This window comes from Nicotiana tomentosiformis, chromosome 2 (assembly GCF_000390325.3).
Source record: "Nicotiana tomentosiformis chromosome 2, ASM39032v3, whole genome shotgun sequence".
Lineage (NCBI taxonomy): Eukaryota > Viridiplantae > Streptophyta > Magnoliopsida > Solanales > Solanaceae > Nicotiana > Nicotiana tomentosiformis.
In genome coordinates this window covers 85,274,490-85,299,185 of record NC_090813.1, presented here as the reverse complement: position 1 = coordinate 85,299,185, position 24,696 = coordinate 85,274,490, and the positions used below count along the sequence as shown (strand labels likewise).

Sequence of the window (24,696 nt, the reverse complement as noted above, 5' to 3'; positions counted from 1 at the left end):
TACACTGAACACAGATAAGGAAAGTAGGGACTTAACTAATCATGACGCACAGAATGTCAAATAGGCAGTTAAAACACGTAAGCATGCTTCTCTAATCTAAGCTAAACAATTAAACGTATTAGTGCAATTTAATAAGGAAAAACAGTTTATGATTTAGAAAGGAAAAATGGGATTTTTGCAATAAAAGCCCGTGTACGTACTTGTCAGCTCACGTACACGGCGCCCACACATCAATTAATATCAAACATCCTAAGGGGAAAGTACCCCAACACAAGGTTAGGCAAGCCACTTACCTCGACCGCTCAAATCAACTTGATATCACGTTCTTGCCATGAGTATCCGACTCCAAATGGCCCGAATCTATTAAAATTAATTGCATAATGTAAATATATCTACAAGTAACTAATTTAACTAATTAATTCGAAGCTAAAGCGTGAAATTAGGAAAAACGCCCAAAAAGTTTCCCCAAGCCCACGTCTCGGAATCAGGTAAAAATTACAAATTATGAACACTCATTCACTCACGAGTTTACTCGAACAAAAATCATCTAAATCCGACGTCAAATTCCCATTCAAATCTCATATTTTCAATTGGGGAACCTTTTCCCCCATTTACAAACTTCTACCCTCAAATTTCTTAATTAGACGAGGAAAACAACAATAGATTAATGTATTACGATCAAAATAGAGTTAGAATTAGTTACCCAATAGTTCTCCTTCAAAATCCCTCGAGAAATCGTCTCCCACCGAGCTTTAAATCGACTTTTGTGTTATGAAATTTCAAACCCTCTAAATCCCCTTTTCTGCCCAACGATCCTCGCACCTGTGGCCGTTTCTCACACATGCGGTTCAACGGTGCATCTGCGCAAATCACTTACCTCATCTGCCTCCGCACCTGTGATGAAAGGGCCGCACCTACATGTGCGCACCAGCGGAAATTCCTTCTTCTTCTGCGGACTTTGCGCACTGCGATGACCTTAACGCATCTGCGGGCATCGCAGATGCGGAATTCACCTCGCACCTGCGACCCCTGGCACTCCTCCACTTTTCTGCTTCTGCGCTTTCCTCTCCGCACGTGCGATCCCGCACATGCGGTCTCTCCACCACAGGTGCAAAATTACCAGATGCCTGAAGGCTTCAGCAGCAACACAAATCAAGCTTTTCGATCCGTTAAGCACTCGAAACTCACCCGAGGCCCCCGGGACCTCAACCAAACATACCAACCAATACTAAAACACCATACGAACTTAGTCGAGCCCTCAAATCACATCAACTAATGCAAAAATCATAAATCATCCTCCGATTCAAACTTAAAGAACTTAAAACTTCCAAATTCGACAACTGATGTCGAAACCAACCAAACCATGTCCGATGGATCCCAAATTTTACACACAAGTCATATTCAACATTATGGACCCACTCGCACTTCTGGAATCGAATTCCGACCCCGATATCAAAAATTTCCACTACCGGTCCAAAATTCCAAAAATTTCGACTTTCGCCATTTCAAGCCTAAATGAGCTACAGGCCCCCAAAACACATTCCGGACACGCCCCTAAGCCCAAAATCACCCAACGGAGCTAGAGGAATCGACAGAATTCCATTATGGAACCGTCTTCACATAGTTTCGACTACATTCCAAATTCAAAGACTTAAACTCTCAGTTAGGGACTAAGTGTCCCAAAACACTCCGAAACTCAAAACCAATCATCCTGGCAAGTCACAACAGTAGAAAATAGATATGGGGAAAGCAGATATTAGGGGATCGGGGCTCTAATTCTCAAAATGACCGGCCGGGTCGTTACATCCTCCCTCTCTTAAAACAACCATTCATCCTCAAACGAGTATAAAGACATACCTGAAACTATGAAAAGATAAGGGTACTGGCTACGCATATCCTGCTCGGTCTCCCAAGTCTCCTCCTCGACCGGCTGACCCCTCCACTGGACCTTAACTGAAGCAATATTCTTTGATCTGAGCTTTCTGACCTGCCAGTCCAAAATGGCTACTGGCTCCTCAACATAAGATAGATCCTTGTCCAACTGGACTAAGCTGAAATCCAATACATGAGTCGGATCACCGTGATACTTCCGAAGCATAGACACGTGAAATAACGGGTGAACTCCTGCTAGGCTTGGAGGCAAGGCAAGCTCATAAGAAACCTCCCAACTTGCCGCAATATCTCAAAAGGACCAATGAACCTCAGGCTCAGCTTGCCCTTCTTCCCGAATCTCATGATGCCCTTCATTGGGAATACCCGAAGCAAGACCCACTCACCCACAACAAATGCCAAATCACGAACCTTCCGGTCCACATAACTCTTCTGCCTGGACTGGGCTGTGCGAAGTCTCTCCTGAATCACCTTCACCTTATCCAGGGCATCCTGGACCAAGTCTGCACCCAACAATCAGGCCTCGCCTGGCTCAAACCATCCTAGTGGGGAATGGCACCGCCTACCATACAAAGCCTCATACGGTGCCATCTGAATGCTGGACTGGTAATTGTTGTTGTAAGCAAACTCTGCAAGTGGCAAGTATTGGTCTCATGGCCCTCCGAACTCCATCACACAGGCACAGAGCATATCCTCAAGAATCTGAATCGTGCGCTCGGACTGCCCGTCCGTCTGAGGGTGAAAGGTTGTGCTCAGCTCTAACCTAGTACCCAACTCCTGTTGTACCGCTCTCCAAAAGCGTGATGTGAACTGTGTACCTCTGTCTGAAATGATGGATACTGGAATACCATGAAGGCAGACAATCTCTCTGATATAAATCTCAGCAAACCTCTCAGAAGAATAAGTGGTCAACACTGTGACTCGCGACTTCTATGAACCTAGTGCTCTGATACAACCTTGTCACGACCCAAATTAACCCTCCGTAAGGTGTCATGATGACACCTAGTCTTTACAACTAGGTAAGACTAATATTACAAAAAATATAAAGAAAACACAATATTTTTAAAGATAAACAACATATTGTGAATAACCAAAAGTAGTACCACTCGGCATATACAAAATAATTTCCCAAGACCCAGAATATCACTAAGTCACAAGCTGCTATAATCTATGTAGCTCTATATAACAGTCTGAATATAATAAAGAAAGTCTCTAGGTGAGGGAGTAGAAGGGAAATCCAAGGATATGAGGACGCAAGCAGAAGTACCTTGAAGTCTCATAGAATCATCAGCACGCACTAACCCCGAGGCTGAGAGCTCGCACCTGGATCTGCACATGAAAACATGTGCAGGAAAGGGCATGAGTACACCAGAATGGTACCCAGTAACTGCCAAACCTAACCTCGGTCGAGTAGTGACGAGGTCAGGTCAAGGCCCTACCGGAGTAAATATAATAAATTAAACAGTAAAAGATATAAGTAAAGTTTACGGTAACACGGTTAAAGAAATTTTCAAAATTTAATAGTTAAGGGAGCCCTCGGCTCAGAACAAGGTAAACACAATGGGGAATCTCCCGGGATACCGTCCCGTAGTTCTGAATGAATATGCAGTACAGGGGGATCTCCCGGAATACGTCCATAGTCCCAAAGTAAATATACAGTGCTGTGGGATCTCCCTGCATACGTCTGTAGTCCCAAAATAAATGTGCAAGATAGGGGGATCTCCCAGAATACGTCTGTAGTCCCAATTTAAATATGCAAGATAGGGGGATCTCCCGGAATACGTCTGTAGTCCTAATTTAAATATGCAAGTCAGGGTGATCTCCCGGAATACGTCTGTAGTCCCAATTTAAATATGCAACGCAAGATGAAATGATAGGTATGGCATCGAGTTATACAGTTTACACTGAACACAGATAAGGAAAGTAGGGACTTAACTAAGCATGGCGCACAAAATGTCAAATAGGCAGTTAAAACACGTAAGCATGCTTCTCTAATCTAAGCTAAACAATTAAACGTATTATTGCAATTTAATAAAGGAAAACAGTTTATGATTTAGAAAGGAAAAATGGGATTTTTGCAATAAAAGCCCGTGTACGTACTCGTCACCTCACGTACACGGCGCCCACACATCAATTAATATCAAACATCCTAAGGGGAAAGTCCCCAACACAAGGTTAGGCAAGCCACTTACCTCGACCGCTCAAATCAACTTGATATCACGTTCTTCCCATGAGTATCCGACGCCAAATGGCCCGAATCTATTCAAATTAATTGCATAATGTAAATATAACTACAAGTAACTAATTTAACTAATCAATTCGAAGCTAAAGAGTGAAATTAGAAAAAGCGCCCAAAAGTCTCCCCAGGCCCACGTCTCGGAATCGGGTAAAAATTACAAATTATGAACACCATTCACTCACGAGTTCAGTTGAACAAAAATCATCTAAATCCGACATCAAATTCCCATTCAAATCTCAGATTTTAAATTGGGGAACCTTTTCCCCCATTTCCAAATTTCTACCCTCAAATTTCTTAATTAGATGAGGAAAACAACAATAGATTAATGTATTACGATCAAAATAGAGTTAGAATTAGTTACCCAATAGTTATCCTTCAAAATCCCTCGAGAAACCGTCTCCCACCGAGCTCTAAATCGACTTTTGTGTTATGAAATTTCAAACCCTCGAAATCCCCTTTTCTGCCCAGCCCAGCGATCCTTGCACCTGCGGTCCAACAGCGTATCTGCGCAAATCACATACCTCCTCTGCCACCACACCTGAGATTAAAGGGCCGCACCTGCGCGTGCGCGCCTGCAGAAATCCCTTCCGCTTCTGCGGACTTTGCGCACCTGCGATGACCCTAACGCATCTGCGGGCATCGTAGATGCGGAATTCACCTCGCACCTGCGACCCCTGGAACTCCTCCACTTTTCTGCTTCTACGCTTGCCTCTCCGTACATGCGATCCCGCACCTGCGGTCTCTCCACCGCAGGTGCGAAAATACCAGATGCCTGAAGGCTTCAGCAGCAACACAAATCCATCTTTTTGATCCGTTAAGCACTCGAAACTCACCCGAGGCCCCCGGAACCTCAACCAAACATACCAACCAATCCTAAAATGCCATACAAACTTTGTCGAGCCCTCAAATCACATCAACTAACGCAAAAATCACAAATCATTCTCCGATTCAATCTTAAAGAACATGAAACTTCCAAATTCAACAACCGATGCCGAAACCAACCAAACCACGTTCGATTGATCCCAAATTTTGCACACATGTCATATTCAACATTGCGGACCCACTCCTACTTCCGAAATCAGATTCGGACCCCGATATCAAACATTTCCACTACCGGTCCAAAATTCCAAAAATTTTGACTTTCGCCACTTCAAGCTTAAATGAGCTACAGGCCCCCAAAACACATTCCGAACAAGCCCTTAAGCCCAAAATAACCCAACGGAGCTAACGGAATCGACGGAATTCCATTCCAAAACCATCTTCACATAGTTTCAACTACGGTCCAAATTCTAAGACTTAAGCTCTCATTTAGGGACTAAGTGTCCCAAAACACTCTGAAACTCAAAACCAATCATCCCGGCAAGTCACAATAGCATAAAATAGATATGGGGAAAGCAGATATTAGGGGATCGGGGCTCTAATTCTCAAAACGACCGGTCGGGTCGTTACAATGAGCATCTAATATGAATACAAAGTCTGATTGGCAAAACACTGTCTTAAAGTATAGAACAGTACAATAGCTGAAAGAAAGGGAGTCAAGGTCAGCGGACTCCAGACAGCTACCTTGATAGTCTCCAACTGATAGCACTCTGAGATCTTACGGTTGCCGTGTCCGAAAGCACCTGGATCGGCATACGAGGTGCAGAGTGTAGTATGAGTACAACTAACTCAATAAGTAACAAAACTAACCTTTGGGCTGAAAGTAGTGACGAGCTCCGTAGGTACAATCTAGTATAAATAATGACAATACAGAAATGTAAGCATGCTTTCAAGTTCAACAGTTGCTTTCAGTACAAATAAAATAGATCAATTCTGAATAATACGAGGAATATGACATCTCTGTATCTACATGCCAATGTACATATTGTATGTGATGCACCTTAGTGAAAACTCTGTGTACTCACAATCTAAAATACTCAATCACTCAGTACTGTATATGGCCAATCCAGCCCAGGGAAGATGCATCCCAAATATATATGTATATCTATCAACTAACAGTCAGTCACTTAGTATTGTATAAGGTCAATCCAGCCCAGGGAAGATCCATCCCAAATATATATGTATATCCATCAATTGACAGTCAGTCACTCAGTACTGTATAAGGCCAATCCAGCCCAAGGAATCCATCCCAAATATATATATATATATATATATATATATATATATATATATATATATATATATATATATATATATATATATATATCCATCAATTGACAGTCAGTCACTCAGTACTGTATAAGGCCAATCCAGCCCAGGGGAAGATCCATCCCCAAATATCAATGATTCGGACAAGATCTATGTCCAGGGAAAATCCATCCCTCAATATAAATGCTTCGGGCAAGATCCATGCCCGGGGAAGATCCATCCCTCAATATAAATGTTGTGGGCAAGATCCATACCCATGGAAGATCCATCTCTCAATATATATCAACCGCGCTCACTAGGGGTGTGTGCAGCCTCCGGGGGGCTCCTTCAGCCCAAACGCTATAAATCAACCGCGCTCACTGGGGGTGTGTACAGATTCTGTAGGGGCTCATTCAGCCCAAGCACTATGTAAAGCCGATATGGCATACTACGGCATGCAGTCCGATCCCATAATAATAATAAATCCTATAAGGCATACAGGAGGGCAGCCCCGATCCATATGTAATAAAGCCTATAAGGCCTGTTGTGGCGTGCATCCCGATCCTATAATAATAATAATATATATAAAATCGATATGGCCTGCTGCAAGCGGGCATCCACGATTCAATAAATATCCTCACAATGGATGAGCATGATTGAGTATGAAATGTACATTTTAAAATAATTAATTCAACAACAACACGGCCCTATGGGTCACAAAATATCGGCACATAGCCTAAACATGATCTTTATTATGAGCCTCGGCTCAATTCCTCTAACACGTGTGGCATGTTCAGATTTGGCCCAGACCAGGCTGACCCAGAAGGGTGCTCCGTTAAGGTAGACAGAGGAGTGTGAGGAGAGCTTTCAGAAGCTCAAGACTGCTTTTACTACGGCGCCAGTATTGGTATTGCCTACAGGTTCGGGGTCTTATATTGTATATTGTGATGCGTCACGGATTGGTCTCGGTGCAGTGTTGATGCATGACGGTAGGGTGATTGCCTACGCATCCAGACAGCTGAAGGTGCATGAAAAGAACTATCCTATCCACGACCTTGAGTTAGCAGCTATTGTTCATGCCTTGAAGATTTGGCGGCACTATTTGTACAGTGTCCCTTGTGAGATTTACACTGATCATCGGAGTTTGCAGCATCTGTTCAAGCAAAAAGATCTTAACTTGCGTCAGCGGAGGTCGTTGGAGCTACTTAAGGACTATGATATCACCATTTTGTACCATTTGGGGAAGGACAATGTGGTGGCCGATGCTTTGAGTCGCCGGGCAGAGAGTTTGGGGAGTTTAGCATATCTACCAGCAGCAGAGAGGCCATTGGCGTTGGATATTCAGGCCTTAGCCAACCAGTTTGTAAGATTGGATATTTTTGAGCCGAGTCGAATATTGGCTTGTGTGGTCTCTCGGTCTTCTCTTTATGATCGTATCAGGGAGCGTCCATATGATGACCCCCATCTGCTTGTCCTTAAGGATACGGTTCAGCACGGCGATGCTAAAGAGGTCACTATTGGGGATGATGGTGCATTGAGGATGCAGGGAAGGCTATATGTGCCCAATGTAGATGGGTTGCATGTGTTGATTCTCTAGGAGGCTCACAGTTCGTGGTACTCTATTCATTCGGGTGCTACGAAGATATATCAGGACTTGAGACAGCATTACTGGTGGAGAAGAATGAAGAAGGACATAGTGGAATATGTAGCTCGGTGTCTGAATTGCCAACAGTTAAAGTATGAGCATTAGCATCCAGGCGGATTACTCCAGAAGTTAGAGATTCCGTAGTGGAAATGGGAGCGGATCACTATGGATTTCGTGGTTGGACTTACGTGGACCCAACGGAAGTTTGATGCAGTTTGGGTGATTGTGGATAGGCTGACTAAGTCAGTTCATTTCCTTCTTGTGATGACTACCTATTTTTCCGAGCAGCTGGCTCGAATTTATATCCGCGAGATTGTCAGGCTTCATGGCATACCAGTATCTACCACCTCTGACTGGGGTACGCAGTTTACATCACGGTTCTAGAGGGCCATACAGCATGAGTTGGGTACTCGAGTGGAGCTGAGCACAACATTTCACCCTCAGACAGAAGGACAGTCTGAGCGCACTATTCAGATATTAGAGAATATGCTTCGTGCGTGTGTGATAGATTTTTGAGGTTCTTGGGATCAGTTCTTTCCACTTGCGGAGTTTGCCTACAACAACAGTTATCAGTCGAGCATCCAGATGGCACCGTATGAGGTGCTGTATGGTAGGTGGTGTCGGTCTCCAGTGGGTTGGTTTGAGCCGGGCGAGGCTATATTATTGGGTACAGACTTGGTTTAGGATGCTTTGGAAAAGGTTAAGGTGATTCAGAATCGACTTCGCACAGCCCAGTCCAGACAGAAGAGTTATGCAGATCGGAAGGTTCGCGATGTTGCATTCATGGTTGGGGAACAGGTCTTGCTCCGGGTGTCACCCATGAAGGGTGTGATGAGGTTCAGAAAGAAGGGCAAGTTGATCCCTAGGTATATCGGGCCTTTTGAGATTCTTGAGAGAGTGGGGTGGCTTACAGGCTTGCGTTTCCACCGGGTCCACGTGATAGATTTTAGCTTTGTCCAGTTGGACAAGGATTTGACTTACGAGGAGGAGCCGGTGGCTATTCTAGCCCGGCAGGTTCGTCAGTTGAGGTCCAAGAGTTGTCCTTCATTCCAAGTGCAGTGGAGAGGTCAGCCCATTAAGGCAGCTACTTGGGAGTCCGAGTCGGACATGCGGAGTAGATATCCCCACCTTTTCACCAGCCCAGGTACTTTTCTATGCCCGTCCGACGAACGGTTGTTTTAGAGATGGAGAATGTGATGACCCAATAGTTCATCTTATGTTTTAGAACCTAATTCTGCGCTTTGAAGCCGTAAATACCTCATTTTAGCCTTCCTCGATTTGCGTCCACAGCCCAGGTGTTTTATCGAAAGGCTTTTATGTTTAAAAAAATGAAAGTTTTGCCTTAAGATCCATTTGAGTTGACTTCTGTCAATGTTTTGAGCAAACGGACTCAGATTCATGTTTTGATGGTCCTGGTGGGTCCGTATCATGATTTGGGACTTTGGGCATATGCTCGGAATCGAATTCGGAAGTCCTTAACCCGAGTTATCGGACTTTGTTGAAATTTGAAAGTTTGAAAGCTTAATGACTTTGAAAGTTTAACCAATATTTGACTTTATTAATATCGGGTCCGTATTTTGGTTATGGAACCTGGTATAGGTCCAATACTACATTTATGACTTATTTGTCAAATTTGGTGAGAAACGGAGTTGGTTTGACGTGATTCGGACGTCCGGTTGTTAATATAGCAATTCTAAAGTTTCTTGAAAATTTCATTTGATTTTGGTGTCCGATTTATAGTTCTAGGTGTTATTTTGGCGATTTGATCACGCGAACAAGTTTGTATGATATTTTTAGACTTGTGTGCATAATTGGTTTAGAGCCCCAAGGGCTCGGGTGAGTTTCGGATAGTCTACGGAGTGGTTTGGACTTAGAAAACTCAACTGTTGTTTCAGTTTTGGTGCAGGCCTCTGATCTCGCATTTGCGAGATCAGGCATCACATTTGCGACCTTTGATGGGTTTGCATTTGCGAGCAACTCATCGCATTTGCGAAGAGTAGCTGGTCCACCTTATGTTCGCATTTGCGAAGTGGGTCAGGGGGTACAAGATCGCAATTGCGATCAGGTGGTCGCATTTGTGGAAGGTCAGAGTTCGCATTTGAGAATAATTCATTGCAAAGGCGATGAAAGCAGAGATGTGAAGGTCTTTGCATTTGCGATTGATTCTTCTCATTTGCGGGGTTCGCAAATCGTCACAAATGCGACATCTACAACTGATCAAAGTGGGACTTAGACGGGATTTTGGTTCATTTTCTCAAATTTTCAAAACAAGAAACCCTAGAGGCGATTTTTCAAAGAACCCTTCTTCCCCAAATCATTGGTAAGTAATTCTAAACTAGTTTCTTTCAATCTTTCACTACATTTCCTAAGATTTCAACCAAAATTCTTGTGTTTTCATGGTGGAAATTGGGGGTTTTGGGGTAGAATTAGGGATTTTTGTAAAATGGGGATTTAGACCTCAAATTGAGGTCGGATTCCAAAACAAATTACATAACCGGGCTCATGAGTGAATGGGTTTTCATATTTTGTGACTTTTACCCGATTCCGAGACGTGGGCCCGGGGAGGCTTTTTGGGACAATTTTGTAATTTCTTGCTTTAGCTTTGATTTCATTAATTAGATTAGTTTCTTATAGTTGTATTTATGGTATGTAATTGATTTTGGCTAGATTTGGGCCATTCGGAGTCGGATATTCGTGGAAAAGGTATTGTTATCGATTGATTGAGCTTGGTTCGAGGTAAGTGGCTTGCCTAACCTTGTGTGGGAAAAATCCCGTTAGGATTTGGTACTTTTGTGATATGTGAGCATCGTGTACGTGAGGTGACGAGTACGTACATGAGCTATTTGTTGTAAAACATGATTTGTTTTACTGAGTAGCAACCTGTTTTTCCTTTAATTTAAGTTATACCGTTTAAATGAGTATTAGTCTATTTTCATTCTTAATTGAGCTATTCCAATATGTGTAGTTACCCTGTTTAGTCTAATATCGCATGTCTTCATGCTTTAACTGCTTATTTGAACTCTGTGAAGCATGCTGTCACGACCCAAAATCTCACCTGTCGTGATGGCGCCTATCTCAATACTACGCAAGCCGACAATCTCAATAAACCACCATATCATTTAAGTTTGAAAACATAATATTTAAATTCAGCAAAAAAAATCTCATAATTACATATATAAACACTCCCAAAACCCAGTGTCACTGAGTACATGAGCATCTAATATGAATACAAAGTCTGATTGGCAAAACACTGTCTGAAAGTATAGAACAGTACAATAACTGAAAGAAAGGGAGTCAAGGTCAGCGGACTCCATACATCTACCTTGATAGTCTCCAACTGATAGCACTCTGAGATCTAACGGTCGCCGTGTCCGAAAGCACCTGGATCTGCATACGAGGTGCAGAGTGTAGTATGAGTACAACTAACTCAATAAGTAACAAGACTAACCTTTGGGCTGAAAGTAATGACGAGCTCCGCAGGTACAATCTAGTATAAATAATGACAATACAGAAATGTAAGCATGCTTTCAAGTTCAACAGTTGCTTTCAGTACAAATAAAATAGATCAATTCTGAACAATATGAGGAATATGACATCTCTGTATCTACATGCCAATGTACATATTGTATGTGATGCACCTTAGTGAAAATTCTATGTACTCACAGTCTAAAATACTCAATCACTCAGTACTGTATATGGCCAATCCAGCCCAGGGAAGATGCATCCCAAATATATATGTATATCCATCAACTGACAGTCAGTCACTCACTATTGTATAAGGCCAATCCAGCCCAAGGAAGATCCATCCCAAATATATATGTATATCCATCAATTGACAGTCAGTCAATCAGTACTGTATAAGGCCAATCCAGCCCAGGGAAGATCCATCCCAAATATATATGTATATCTATCAACTGACAGTCAGTCACTCAGTACTGTATAAGGCCAATCCAGCCCAGGGGAAGATCCATCCCCAAATATCAATGATTCGGATAAGATCTATGTCCGGGGAAGATCCATCCCTCAATATAAATGCTTCGGGCAAGATCCATGCCCATGGAAGATCCATCCCTCAATATATATCAACCGCACTCACTAGGGGTTTGTGCAGACTCCGGAGGGGCTCCTTCAGCCCAAGCTCTATAAATCAACTGCGCTCACTAGGGGTGTGTACAGACTCTGTAGGGGCTCCTTCAGCCCAAGCACTATATAAAGCCGATATGGCCTACTGCGGCGTGCAGTCTGATCCCATAATAATAATAAAGCCTATAAGGCCTGCTGCTGGCGGGCAGCCCCGATTCATATAGTAATAAAGCCTATAAAGCCTGTTGCGGCGTGCAGCCCGATCCTATAATAATAATAATATATATAAAGCTGATATGGCCTACTGCAGGCGGGCATCCCCGATTCAATAAATATCCTTACAATGGATGAGCATGACTGAGTATGAAATGTACATTTTAAAATAATTAATTCAACAGCAACACGACCCTATGGGTCCCAAAATATCAGCACATAGCCTAAACATGATCTTTATTATGAGTCTCAGCTCAATTCCTCTAACACGTGTGGCACGTTCAGATAATAACATAATTTTTTAACTTTGCAACTTCACAGGATTTATTCAAGTCAATTTATATGGTGCACGTCCACACGCTCGTCAACTATCATGTGTGTCACCTCCAAACAATTTATATAACACCAATTCGGGGATTCATACCCTGAGAACCAATTTTAGAAGTGTTACTTGCCTTAACCCGTGTAATTTCTCACTCTGTTATGCCCTTGCCTCGAGAATTGGTCTCTGAAAGCCTCGTGTCTAGTCACAAATAATTCGATTCAGTCAATAAAAATTACTAAAATTAATTCCATAAGAAAATACAAATTTTCCAACAAATTCCAAAATTTAGCTCAAAAATCGCTCATGGGGCCCACATCTCAAAACCCGACAAAAGTTACAAAATCCGAAAGCCCATCCAACCACGAGTCTAACCATACTAATTTTACCAAAATCCAACCTCAACTCGACCCTCAAATCTTCAAATTAAACCAAGAGGGTTTTCTAAATTTTTCAACTCAATTCACTAATTTAGTGATAAAAGCAACAATAGATTCATGTAATTTAACCAAAATCAGGTAAGGAATTCTTACCCCAATGTTTTACTTGAAAATCTCTCGAAAAGTCGCCTCACCCGAGCTTCCTTGGTCCAAAAATGGAAGAATGAAACAAATTTGGACTTTATTCTGCTAGCCAGGGGTTTGTTCTTCGCGTTCGCGACCCTCCCCTCGCGTTCGCGATGAAAAAAATCTCCAACAGCCATTTTCAAACCCTTCTCAGACAGCCTCTAGTATAATGGTCATAACATTTTGTACAAAACTCCAAATGTTGAATGGTTTAATTTTCTGAAAACAAGACACCAAGGGCTATAACTTTCATTTGTTTATCATCTCCCAATTCCTTATAGATTATGAGATATATGCTTCTAAAGTCAGCCTTGTGCAACAGAGATTTTCAAACTCTTCCCAGACAGCCTGTAGTGTATCCACCATAACTTTTTGTACACAACTCCAAATGACAAATGGTTTACCTTTCTGAAAACTTTTAAAAGTGTTACTTACCTTAACCCGTGTAATTTCTCACTCTGTTATGCCCTTGCCTCTAGAATTAGTCTCTGAAAGCCTCGTATCTAGTCACAAATAATTCGATTCAGTAAATAAAAATTACTAAAATTAATTTCATAAGAAAATACAAATTTTCCAACAAAATCTAAAATTTAGCTCAAAAATTGCTTGTGGGGCCCATGTCTCGGAACCCGACAAAAGTTACAAAATCCGAAAGCCCATTCAACCACGAATATAACTATACCAATTTTACCAAAATCTGACCTCAACTCAACCCTCAAATCTTCAAATTAAACCAAGAGGGCTTTCTAAATTTTTCAACTCAATTCACTAATTTAGTGATAAAAACAATAATAGATTCATGTAATTTATCCAAAATCAGGTTAGGAATTCTTACCCCAATGTTTTCCTTGAAAATCTCTCGAAAAATCGCCTCACCCGAGCTTCCTTTGTCCAAAAATGGAAGAATGAAATGAATTTGGACTTTATTCTGCTGCCCAGGGGTTTGTTCTTCGCGTTTGCGACCCTCCCCTCGCGTTCGCGATGAACAAAAACTCCAACAGCCATTTTCAAACCCTTCTCATATAGCCTCTAGTATAATGTTCATAACATTTTGTACAAAACTCCAAATGTTGAATGGTTTAACTTTCTGAATACTAGACACCGAGGGCTATAACTTTAATTTGTTTCTCATCTCCCAATTCCTTATAGATTACGATATATATCCTTTCAAAGTCAGCCCTGTGCAACAGAGATTTTCAAACTCTTCCCCGACAACCTGTAGTGTATCCACCATAACGTTTTGTACACAACTCTAAATGATAAATGGTTTACCTTTCTGAAAACTAGACACAAAGGGCTACAACTTTCATATTTGGATCAGCTCCAAATACCTTATAGATTATGAGATATGAGCCTCCAAATTCAAATGACGGACAACAAAAATTCCTTCTTCGTGAACGCGAGAGCCTCTTCGCGAACGCGAAGAACAAAGTCCCAACAGCAAAATCCTTCTTCGCGAACACGAGAGGCTCCTCGTGAACGCGAAGAACATAGTCCCAACAGCAAAATCCTTCTTTGCAAACACGAGAGGCTCCTCGCAAACGCGAAGAACAATACCAGAACCAGCAACCAACAGCATCAAAACACCCAAACTTGGTCCAGAACCACCTCGAATCAAACCCGAGGCCCTCGGGACCCCGTCCAATCGTACCAATAAGTCCCAATACATAACACGAATCTGCTCGAGGTCTCAAATCACATCAAACAACACTAAAAACATGAATCACATATAGATTCAAGTCTAATGAACTTTGAAGCTTCCAATTTCTACAAACGACACCGGAACCTATCAAATCACGTCCGATTGACCTTAAATTTTGCACACAAGTCATAAATGACATAACGGATCTATTCAAATTTTCATAATCAGATTTTGACTCTGATATCAAAAAGTATCCCCCCCCCGGTCAAACTTCCCAAAAATTTAACTTTTTTCATTTCAAGCCTAATTCCTCTACGGACCTCCAAATAATTTTTCGGACGCACTCCTAAGTCCAAAATCACCATACAGAGCTATTGGAATCATCAGAATTCAAATTCTAGGTCGTTTACACATAAGTCAATGTCCGATTAACTTTTCCAACTTAAGTTTTCAATCATGAGACTAAGTGTCTCATTTCACCCCAAATCCTTCTGTACCTGAACCAACTAACCTGGTAAGTGATAAAACAACTTTAAAGCATAAATTGAGTAGTAAATGGGGGAACGGGGTTATAATACTCAAAACGACTGGCGGGTCGTTACACATGCCTAGTTGATTTCCTGCCTTTCCTTGTTCTTTATCAGTATAACTGTAGAAATCTTGTTGTTAACTGTTGTATTTATCGGTTTGAGCTGTGTGTTTACTTTTGAGACTACGAGGCAGTTCCTTGAGAGTTCTCCCTGCACATTATTTTTGAGACTATGAGGCGGTTCCCCGGGAGTTCTCCCTGCACATTTACTTTTGAGACTACGAGGCGGTACCTCAGGAGTTCTCCCTGTATATTTACTTTTGAGACTACGAGGCAGTACCTCGGAAGTTCTCCCTGTATATTTATTTTGGGACTAAGATATGGTATCTCGGGAGATCCCCTGTTATTTACCCCTATGTGTTGTATGTTTGTCTCGTTGTGTTTCCTTTTGTTAAATTCTAGTGTCTCATTATACTGTATATTCTCCTGCCCTATTTATTATTTAAATGGGCCTCACCTAACCTCATCACTACTTGATCGAGGTTAGGCTTGTCACTTACTGGGTACCATTGTGGTGTACTCATGCTATTCTTCTGCACATGTTTTCGTGTGCAGATCCAGGTTCATCATACCAGCCTCACTATTAATTGTGCATTTGCTGATGTTTCGGAGACTTCAAGGTACATCATCTCGTGTCCGCAAACCTAGGAGTCCCCATTTATTCTCTTCTATGTCAAACACTTTCTGTATTCCTTTTATTTGACTCTGGTGTATAGAGATGCTATTTTCCTTCTGTAGCATAGGAAATATAGATATACAGCAACAAATAGAACACCACGATATTTTGACTTTAAAAATTTTGCATCAACTGCGATGACGAGTCTACAGTAACACCAACCAGCTATTGATGTCGCATGAGCAAAGAACATGTAAGTAAAACTGTACAGGTGAAACACATAAAAACAAATCATAAGGTGTGAAGTTTTCAAATAGAAACATTTCAAACTTTAGACTGATGGTTACTAATTCTTTGCTTACCGATTCTGTTCATCTCTCTTTATGCTAGTGTATGTCCCTAGGTTTCTATGCACCATCATGTGTAGTGTTACGTGGCGCCTTCCGGAAGTTCCTTGGAAGGGCGACATAAGGCTAAGCAACTGATGTCAGTGCGGTTGCTCTCCGTCAATTGAGGTCCCCTCCGTACGCTAGACTAGATTGTTAGTGCCGTATGGGAAAACTAATATCGTGAGCAATTGAGCAGCGGAAATGAAAAATTGATGATGAAAGCTGATGATTGTATTGATGATGATGAAAGCTATTACAAAATGCTATACGGTGGCGGGGGGAGAGACACCACTACAGAAAAATGATTGATTGCTTGAATGTTTGAATGCTTTGGTCCCCCTTCAAAATGCTTAAAAAAAATAAACCAAAGTTACATGAGTTGACCTATGAAAGCTGTAAAATCACACTGAAGGAAAATGATGTAGAAGTACTCTATAATTACAATGAAAAGGACTTAGTCTTCTACAAGGTAGAAGCAAGTCCGATGGCAGCAACTTTGTCTTGAGCATCAGGGTCTGCGCGCGTTGTGCTGATGGCGCACGCGTCACTATTTGGATCTGCTTGCGGCTGGGCGCAAGCGCTTGACATTAGATCTGTGCACGCGGCACTGTCTGTGCGTGAGGCGCTGTTGGATACATGATGATCTGCGCACGTGGCATTGTCTGTGCGCGCTGGGCGCTGGCACTGATTATCGGTGGGGCGACAGAGGCGCATGCGCGCTTGTCACTTGGCGCTACTGAGACCACGGGGCCGACTGTGGCGCTAAGCCTTGGGAGGCTTGCTAGGACACCATGTGGCGCATCCAAGGGGTCATGGTTCGATGATGGAAAGCAGTCCATGACATTCTCCCCCACCTGAGTTGGCGACGTCTTCGGAGCCTTACCTGCAGGATGATGATGATTGGTCAGGCTCTTATTGGCTGGGAGGTCTGTTCCCCTCGGTGTTGTGAGGTGGCTTTCTGAATGACATTCTGTGTATTTCTGAAATGACCTGAGGCGGCTGACGTGGAAGACTGGATGGATTTCCCACCATGCTGGAGTATTTACCTGGTATGTGGATTTCCCAATGCATCTTTCGATGGACATGGGTCCGATGTAGTTTTACAATAGGCGAGGGTCATGGGTCCTCGCTACAAACAAGTATCTCTTTGGGACTCTTACCATCACTTTGTCTCCTGCTTGATGTTGGACAAAGCGAAGGTTTTGTTCAGCATGCTTCGTTGATCTCTCTTGGGCTTTAGCAAGATAGCTCTGCACTATCTCCAAGGTTTTCTCCCATTCTTTTGAGAAGCTGGCGGCTCGAGGTGATGTTGGCATGTTTGGTGCATTCACCGTCTGTGGGAGTAGCGGTTGCTATCCGATAATAATTTCAAAGGCATTTTTGTTTGAAATGGAGCACTTTTGAGAATTGAAACACAGTTGAGCAGCATCCAGAAGCTTCACCCAATTTGTTTGTGACCCGGTTGCAAATTGGCGAAGATATTCCTCTAACATGTCATTGAACCGGTCTATCTGTCCATCTGCTTGTTGATGGAAGTTTGAGTTATGACTCAATTTGGATACGAGGCACCTGAAGAGATAGGTCCAAAATTTGCTAGTGAAGCGTGAGTCGCAGTCACTAATGATGTCTTTGGGCATGCCCCAATATTTGACAATATGTTCTGTGGGGCTGCTATGAAGGTAGCATACTTGGAAAACTGGTCTACTACCACCATGATGGTTGCAAGATTTCCGACCTTGGGTAATCCTGTGATGAAATTCAGGGAAATGCTTTCCCAAGGTCTCTCTGGAACAGGTAGCGGTTCCAAGAGTCCCACTTGTGCTGAGTGATCCGACTTGTCCTTTTGGCATGCTTGACAAGTCTTCACACACTGAGGGGCGCTATGAGTTGTTGGACGCCGGTGATCTGATGTTTGATTGATAATGTTGAGGGCAGCCGAAATCGTAGGTTCAGGTCTTTTGATTCCCTTCTTTGACTGCATGGCCGAGATGTTTTTAGTGGCCATCTTTATGGGTATACATGGTATGGTGCGGGGTTTGGCCCCGTTGTCTCTCATCATTAGGAGCATGTTGGCATATGATACCGGGATGGTGTTGGTCTGCCTAAGGAATTCCAATCCCACTATCAATTTGAAGTCATCAATGATAGCTATGCGTAAGTTGAATATTCCCTTGTATGGGCCAAGCTTCATTGGCACTTCTTTGGCGATTCCACTCACTGGCTGAGAGGGAGAGTTTTTATCCTTGACACGACCCCTACTCTTTTCCATCGCTAGACCGAGGCGATGTACCTGAGTTGAGGCTAGGTAGTTATGGGTAGCACCCATGTCTATCAATGCACGAATAGGTTTGTCATTTACTTTCATGTCGACGAACATTAAGGTCCTCTTTTGTGTGGTGGGAGGCCTTCCATCTGCCTTTTCTTTCCCTTTCTTGGTGATTGGGCATGCGTTCTTCTTAGGGTTACCAGCACTGGTTCCCGCTAAGGTATTATGAATGGAGCCAACTAATGCGTTGAAGGCACCTACTTGCTCTGCGCCGTCTGAGTCGTTAGGATCTGACTCATCTTCAACAGTCTGTTAAGCATTGATCTGTGCATTGGGGCATTGATTGTTCCAATGTTCCCCGCCAAAATGACGGCATTCTGAAGGGGGCTTTCTCCCCTGATTGTTGTTGATTGATGCAGCACTGTTGCTGCTTGAGGAAGGAGTCTTGGATTTGGATGCACCTCGATCTCCTCCGTTTCTGTTAGGGCCACCGTTGCTAGGCTAGCTCCCGTTATATCCCCCTCGGACAGGCGGCTGGGACCTATCCTTCTGAGTTTCCAAATGATAATCCCCAAGGCACTCTGCAGCTTGAATGGCCTTGGGCAGGGTATCTACCCTTTGTCTTTGCAGCTTCAAACCTTCTATGAATGTGAATAGTTTGTCTTTGTCCCCCATATACCGTATGTTTAGCATGAGTGCGGAGAATTCTCGCACGTAATCCCACACTGACCTGGTGTGGCGGAGTTCACGCAAATTTCTCCGTGCATTGTATTCCACGTTTTCGGGGAAGAACTACAGGTGTATGACTACCTTCAGTTCTGCCCATGTCTGGAGAGTATCATCACCGACCCTGATGGCTTCATATTTCACTCGCCACCAGAGTTTTGCATCACCCTGAAGATATATGGCAGTAGTTGCTACCTTTTTGGCTTTTTCCAATTGTCCTACGGCATCGAAGTATTGTTCGATGTCGAAGATGAAATTTTCCACTTTTTTAGCATCCCGGGCTCCGTTGTATGGCTTTGGCTCCGGAATTTTCAGCTTTTGTGGCATTGGGGCAATGTTCATGGCACCCCTGATTTGGTTTTTGCCTCCTTTGAGGAGGCTTTGAAGGGAAGCATTGGCAATATTGAGCTGACCTGTCAAGTTATCTATGGTTTGCTGCATGGCAGTCAGTTTGTCTGCCTCTAGTTCCCGATGGGCTAAATCCTCGGCACACTCTTGTTGGAGGTCCTCGAATTTGCCATGAATTTTGGCTGCCTCGACAGCTGTCGTTTTCCGGTCTTCCTCAGAGTCACGACTAATGTTTGCTATGTCAACTTCAGCATGCCGCATTCTGCGGTCCAGGTCATCCAACCTTTGCACTAGGCTGGTTTTTAGATCAGGCACCATATCCACGATGGGCTGTAATACGTCAACCGTCTCTTGAAGGGTCGCGATGTGATCCCCGTAATTCACCATGGTCAGAAATGGTGATGATGGCAATGAGTTCCCTCATCCGATGTCGAGCTTAGGCTCTGATACCAACTGTTACGCGACGCCTTCCTGAATTTCCTTGGAAGGGCGACGTAAGGCTAAGAAATCGATGTCAGTGCGGTTGCTGTCCGTCCACTGAGGTCCCCTCCGTACGCTAGACTAGATTGTCAGTGCCGTACGAGAAAACCAATGTCGTGATCAATTGAGCAGCGGATATGAGCAATTGATGATAAAAGCTGATGATTGTATTGATGATGATTAAAGCTATTACAAAATGCTATGCGGTGTCGGGGGGGAGAGACACCAATACAGAGAAATGATTGATTGCTTGAATGTTTGAATGCTTTGGTCCCCCTTCATAATGCTTAAAAAAAATAAACCAAAGTTACATGAGTTGACCTATGAAAGCTGTAAAATCACACTGAAGGAAAATGATGTAAATCTACTCTATAATTACAATGAAAAGGACTTAATCTTCTACAAGGTAGAAGCAAGTCCGATGGCAGCAACTTTGTCTTAAGCATCAAGGTCTGCGCGCGTTGTGCTAATGGCGCGCGCGGCACTATTTGGATCTGCCTGCGGCTGAATGCAGGCTCTTGGCATTGGATCTGTGCGTGTGGCACTTTCTGTGCGCGTGACACTGTTGGCAACATGATGGTCTGTGCGCGCGGCATTGTCTGTGCACGTGACACTTTGGCATTCGCTAGCCGATGGGCGCTGGCACTGATTATCGGTGGGGCGACAGAGGCGCATTCGCGCTTATCACTTGGCGCTGCCGAGACCACGTGGCCAACTGTGGTGCTAGGCGTTGGGAGGCTTGCCATGATGCCACGGGATGCGTCCAAGGGGTCATGGGTCGATGATGGAAAGTAGCCCATGACAGTAGGTATGAAGGAAGAAACTGGTAGTTCTCTTCCGGTGTTCCTCTTATGCAAGCAATAACTCTTTGAATTACGCGCCATGCCTTATGATATCCAATGTCAATTCCAAATTTCTTTTTCATTTCATTTTGTACAAAGGCTGGTGTAACCTCAATCTTTTTATCCCGAATTTGCTCACTTATAAAATTTGATGTAGCATGCTTTTGATCCGATTATCTTGCATCAACCGAGCATTCATGGTTGTTATGAAATTTTATCCCAGAAAAGTGTGGAATTTTTTATTCTGGTAGCACGTACATTCCAATCATATTTTTCCACGATGCATTTCAGCTTGTATCTCTTTGAACATGATCTAACAGCGGTGAATTCAACTTTTTGGTTTATCTCCAAGCTGCAGAAAAATTTAGTCATGCTCTTTTTGTTCTCAAAAATTGATCCTACTTTTACTTCCTCAGGCAATGCATCGTGCCTAAGTATTTTACATGGTGGAGATTCTTTCAGCTTTCTCCTCACTCTTTTTCTTGATTTCTTAGAAGCAGTAGAAGTTTCAGCAATTTCTTCAATTGTATCTAATATTATCGGTATAATTTCTGTATTTGCTTCATCTTCGTTGTTGCTTATCATTGTAGGAGATAACAAAAAACTTTGTTGGATTGGTGTTAGTTGTCTATTTTCATTATTAGTTGTCGTTCTTCTTCTTGGGCCTCACCAAAGTGGTATGAATTTATTGTAGCGGCACGTAATTCTTGCAGCGTTCCATATTCTGAAGCAGCTGTAATGTTAGAAGGTTGTCGCTCATTGTCGACTTCCATTATTGGCTGTTCTAGTTCATGTTGATAACCAGCAAGTTGTTCTGAATCTATTGTATGTGTAAGAGATGGTATGAATGTTGCAGATTCTGATGTAGCTATATTGTCAGAAAGTAGTTGAATGTTTTCGACGACAAAATGGCAATTCTTGAAGGCTGAATCAGTTGTTAGCAAATGTATACAGGTTCTGAGTTCTTCATCTGAAGTTACAAGCATTCCTTTACTTGTATTTAGTTTGATATCAAACCATATTTTTAGTGAATATTTGGTTGAATCAAAATCTGTAACTTCACTAATTTTCTTCAGGAAAGTATTGAATGATACTTGTTTATTAAGCGGAACAAGTTTTGTATCACGATTCAAGTATTTGTAATCAAAAGTCCACCTCCCATTGAAAGTAATAACAAGGCAAGTCGAAGTCATCCTTCAGAATGAAAACTTCAGCATGTTTAGTGTCAAGTGTTAGGAAAATGAACAAAAGAATTCATTAGAAAATTACATATTACATGACAAAAACTTAAGCATGTTTAGTCTGAAGTTCTAGCAAATGAACTAAAAACTTCAGCATACTAAAAAACTTCAGCATGTTTGGTATGAAGTTTTAGCCTTCAGAAATTAATATACTGCAGGAGAAAAACTTCATCATGTTTGTCCTGAAATTTTAGCAAATGAACTAAAACACTTCAGCTTGTTTAGACTGAAGTTTAGGAAAAACCTAATGACAAAACTGTTGAATGCAAGACAAAACTTCAGCATGTTTTAGTATGAAGTTTTAGCAAATAAACTAAATATCTTCAGCATGTATTAGCAGAAATTCATTAGAAATTAACATACTGCAGAACAAAAACTTCAACATGTTTGTCCTGAAGTTTTAGAAAATGAACTAAAAAGCTTCAGCTTGTTTGGACTGAAGTTTAGGAAAAAGCTTATGACAAAACTGTTGAATGTAGGACAAAACTTTTTAGAAAATTACATACTGTAAGACAAAAACTTAAGCATGTTTAGTCTGAAGTTTTAGCAAATAAACTAAAAAACTTCAGCATGTTTGTCTTGAAGTTTTAGCAAATGAACTAAAAAGCTTCAGCTTGTTTGTCTTGAAGTTTTAGCAAATGAACTAAAAAGCTTCAGCTTGTTTATACTGAAGTTTTAGGAAAAAGCTCATGACAAAACTGTTGAATGCAGGACAAAACTTCAGCATGTTTTGGTATGAAGTTTTAGCAAATGAACTAAATAACTTCAGCATGCATTAGCTAAATTCTTTAGAAAATTACATGCTGCATGATAAAAGCTTAAGAATGTTTAGTCTGAAATTTAAGCAAATGAACTAAATAACTTCAGTATGCATTAGCATGAATTTTTAGCTTGAACGTGAAACAACTCCACGCTACATTAGTATCAAATTTTTAGCTTATATCTGATTGAAACTTCATAATTCAACGTGAAACAACTTTATTCTATATTCCCTATGTAAAATATTTTTGAAGATCTATAAGTGAAAACTTCATGTTTCCTCCGTCAAACAACTTCATGCCAGTGTAATTAAATGAGTATTAGTGAAAATATCGATAGGAGTTAATTGAATTCCGATTTTGTTTTTTAAGTTTAAAACTTAAACAGCATGATGAATTACGAAAATAATTGTAGATCAATCAGTTTCAAAAAATTAATTCGTATTCTGAAAATGAATTGCAATACTTACAATGTAATTTTGAATTCGGAATTTGAATCCGATTCAACACTTTCTGGTTTTTTGATAAAGCTGCTGAGAGGAGAGGAGATCTGAGGAGGGACGGAATGATGGAGGAGAACGGTAACGCGATTAATGCGTGATGCATTTTTTATATCTTTTGTCAGGGGTATAATTGTCTTTTTACAACGGATGTTTTGTAAGCTGGCTACCAAATCAATAATTTTTAAAAATAGGACACTGGTTAAAAAGAAGCACAAATATAGGGTATGGCTGCAAATGCCCATAAATATCGAAAACTAAATTTTTATTGTTCAATTAAACTAAACACCTAATAAAAGAATCATCTGGAGAAGAACACTATAAACAAAAGAAATCAAAACACTAAAAATAAACACGAAGCAAAGGGAAACAATTTCACGGCAAAACTTCAATATCATACAAATTCAACAAGAAATAGCAACTTGTGAATACCATATAAATCCCGCTCAAACACATATGCCCTTTTACTATTTTGAGCCTCAAATTTTAAAAATTATTTTTAGCATATTAATCCATGATAAGTATTATTATAAGCAGCAACAAGAAGAGATAATTATGAAACCAAAGAAAAATTTCATCCAGATACATAAGGATTCAAAGTTCTGCATTAATGAAAAATAAGATAAGACATGAGTGGACCTTTCAGTTTGAAGGATTTCTAACCTTTTCAAGAAAAGCTTCAACTTTGAAAATGGACACCGACACGTTCCAACCAAGATCGTCGGCCGGAGCTCGAACAATGACCTCGACTCAATCTCTCCGTCCTGTTTCAATGGAGTTTTTGGCTAGGATTTTTGCTGAGTTTTGGAGGTTGTTTTTTGGTGGTTGTTGGCTGGTTTCAACGGGGTTTTCTGGCGAATTTTCAGCTGGATTTAGAGGTGGTTTTCATAGCCGTTTTGGTGCGTTTTTTGTCACAACCCAAAATCCGTTAAAGGTCGTGATGTCGCCGAACACCACTGTCAGGCAAGCCAACGCTAAATAGTTAATTAAATTCTCATTTTAATATTTTTGAAATTATAAATTTACTTCAATTTATCTAGTAAAAGATAAATTTACAGAATAAATAACAGTGTTTTCCAATTCCAATAGTGAATATCCCATAATCATCCCAGAACCCGGTGTCACAAGTGCATGAGCATTTTTTAGGAATTTAAAATAAAATACAATAACTGTCCGAAATATAAATTTTGGACAGGAGAAATATAAATACATTT

General features: G+C 41.6%; 1 long non-coding RNA gene across 1 annotated transcript; it reads right to left on the bottom strand.

Annotated features, from left to right (window-relative positions):
• Positions 1 to 11,016: 11,016 nt before the first annotated feature.
• LOC117281007 (uncharacterized) lies at positions 11,017 to 24,319 on the bottom strand. Its single transcript, XR_011413496.1, has 2 exons — positions 24,146 to 24,319; positions 11,017 to 11,288 (listed from the first exon to the last, which is right to left on the bottom strand). It is a non-coding gene; the product is annotated as an uncharacterized lncRNA (long non-coding RNA).
• Between the last annotated feature and the right edge of the window lie 377 nt (positions 24,320 to 24,696).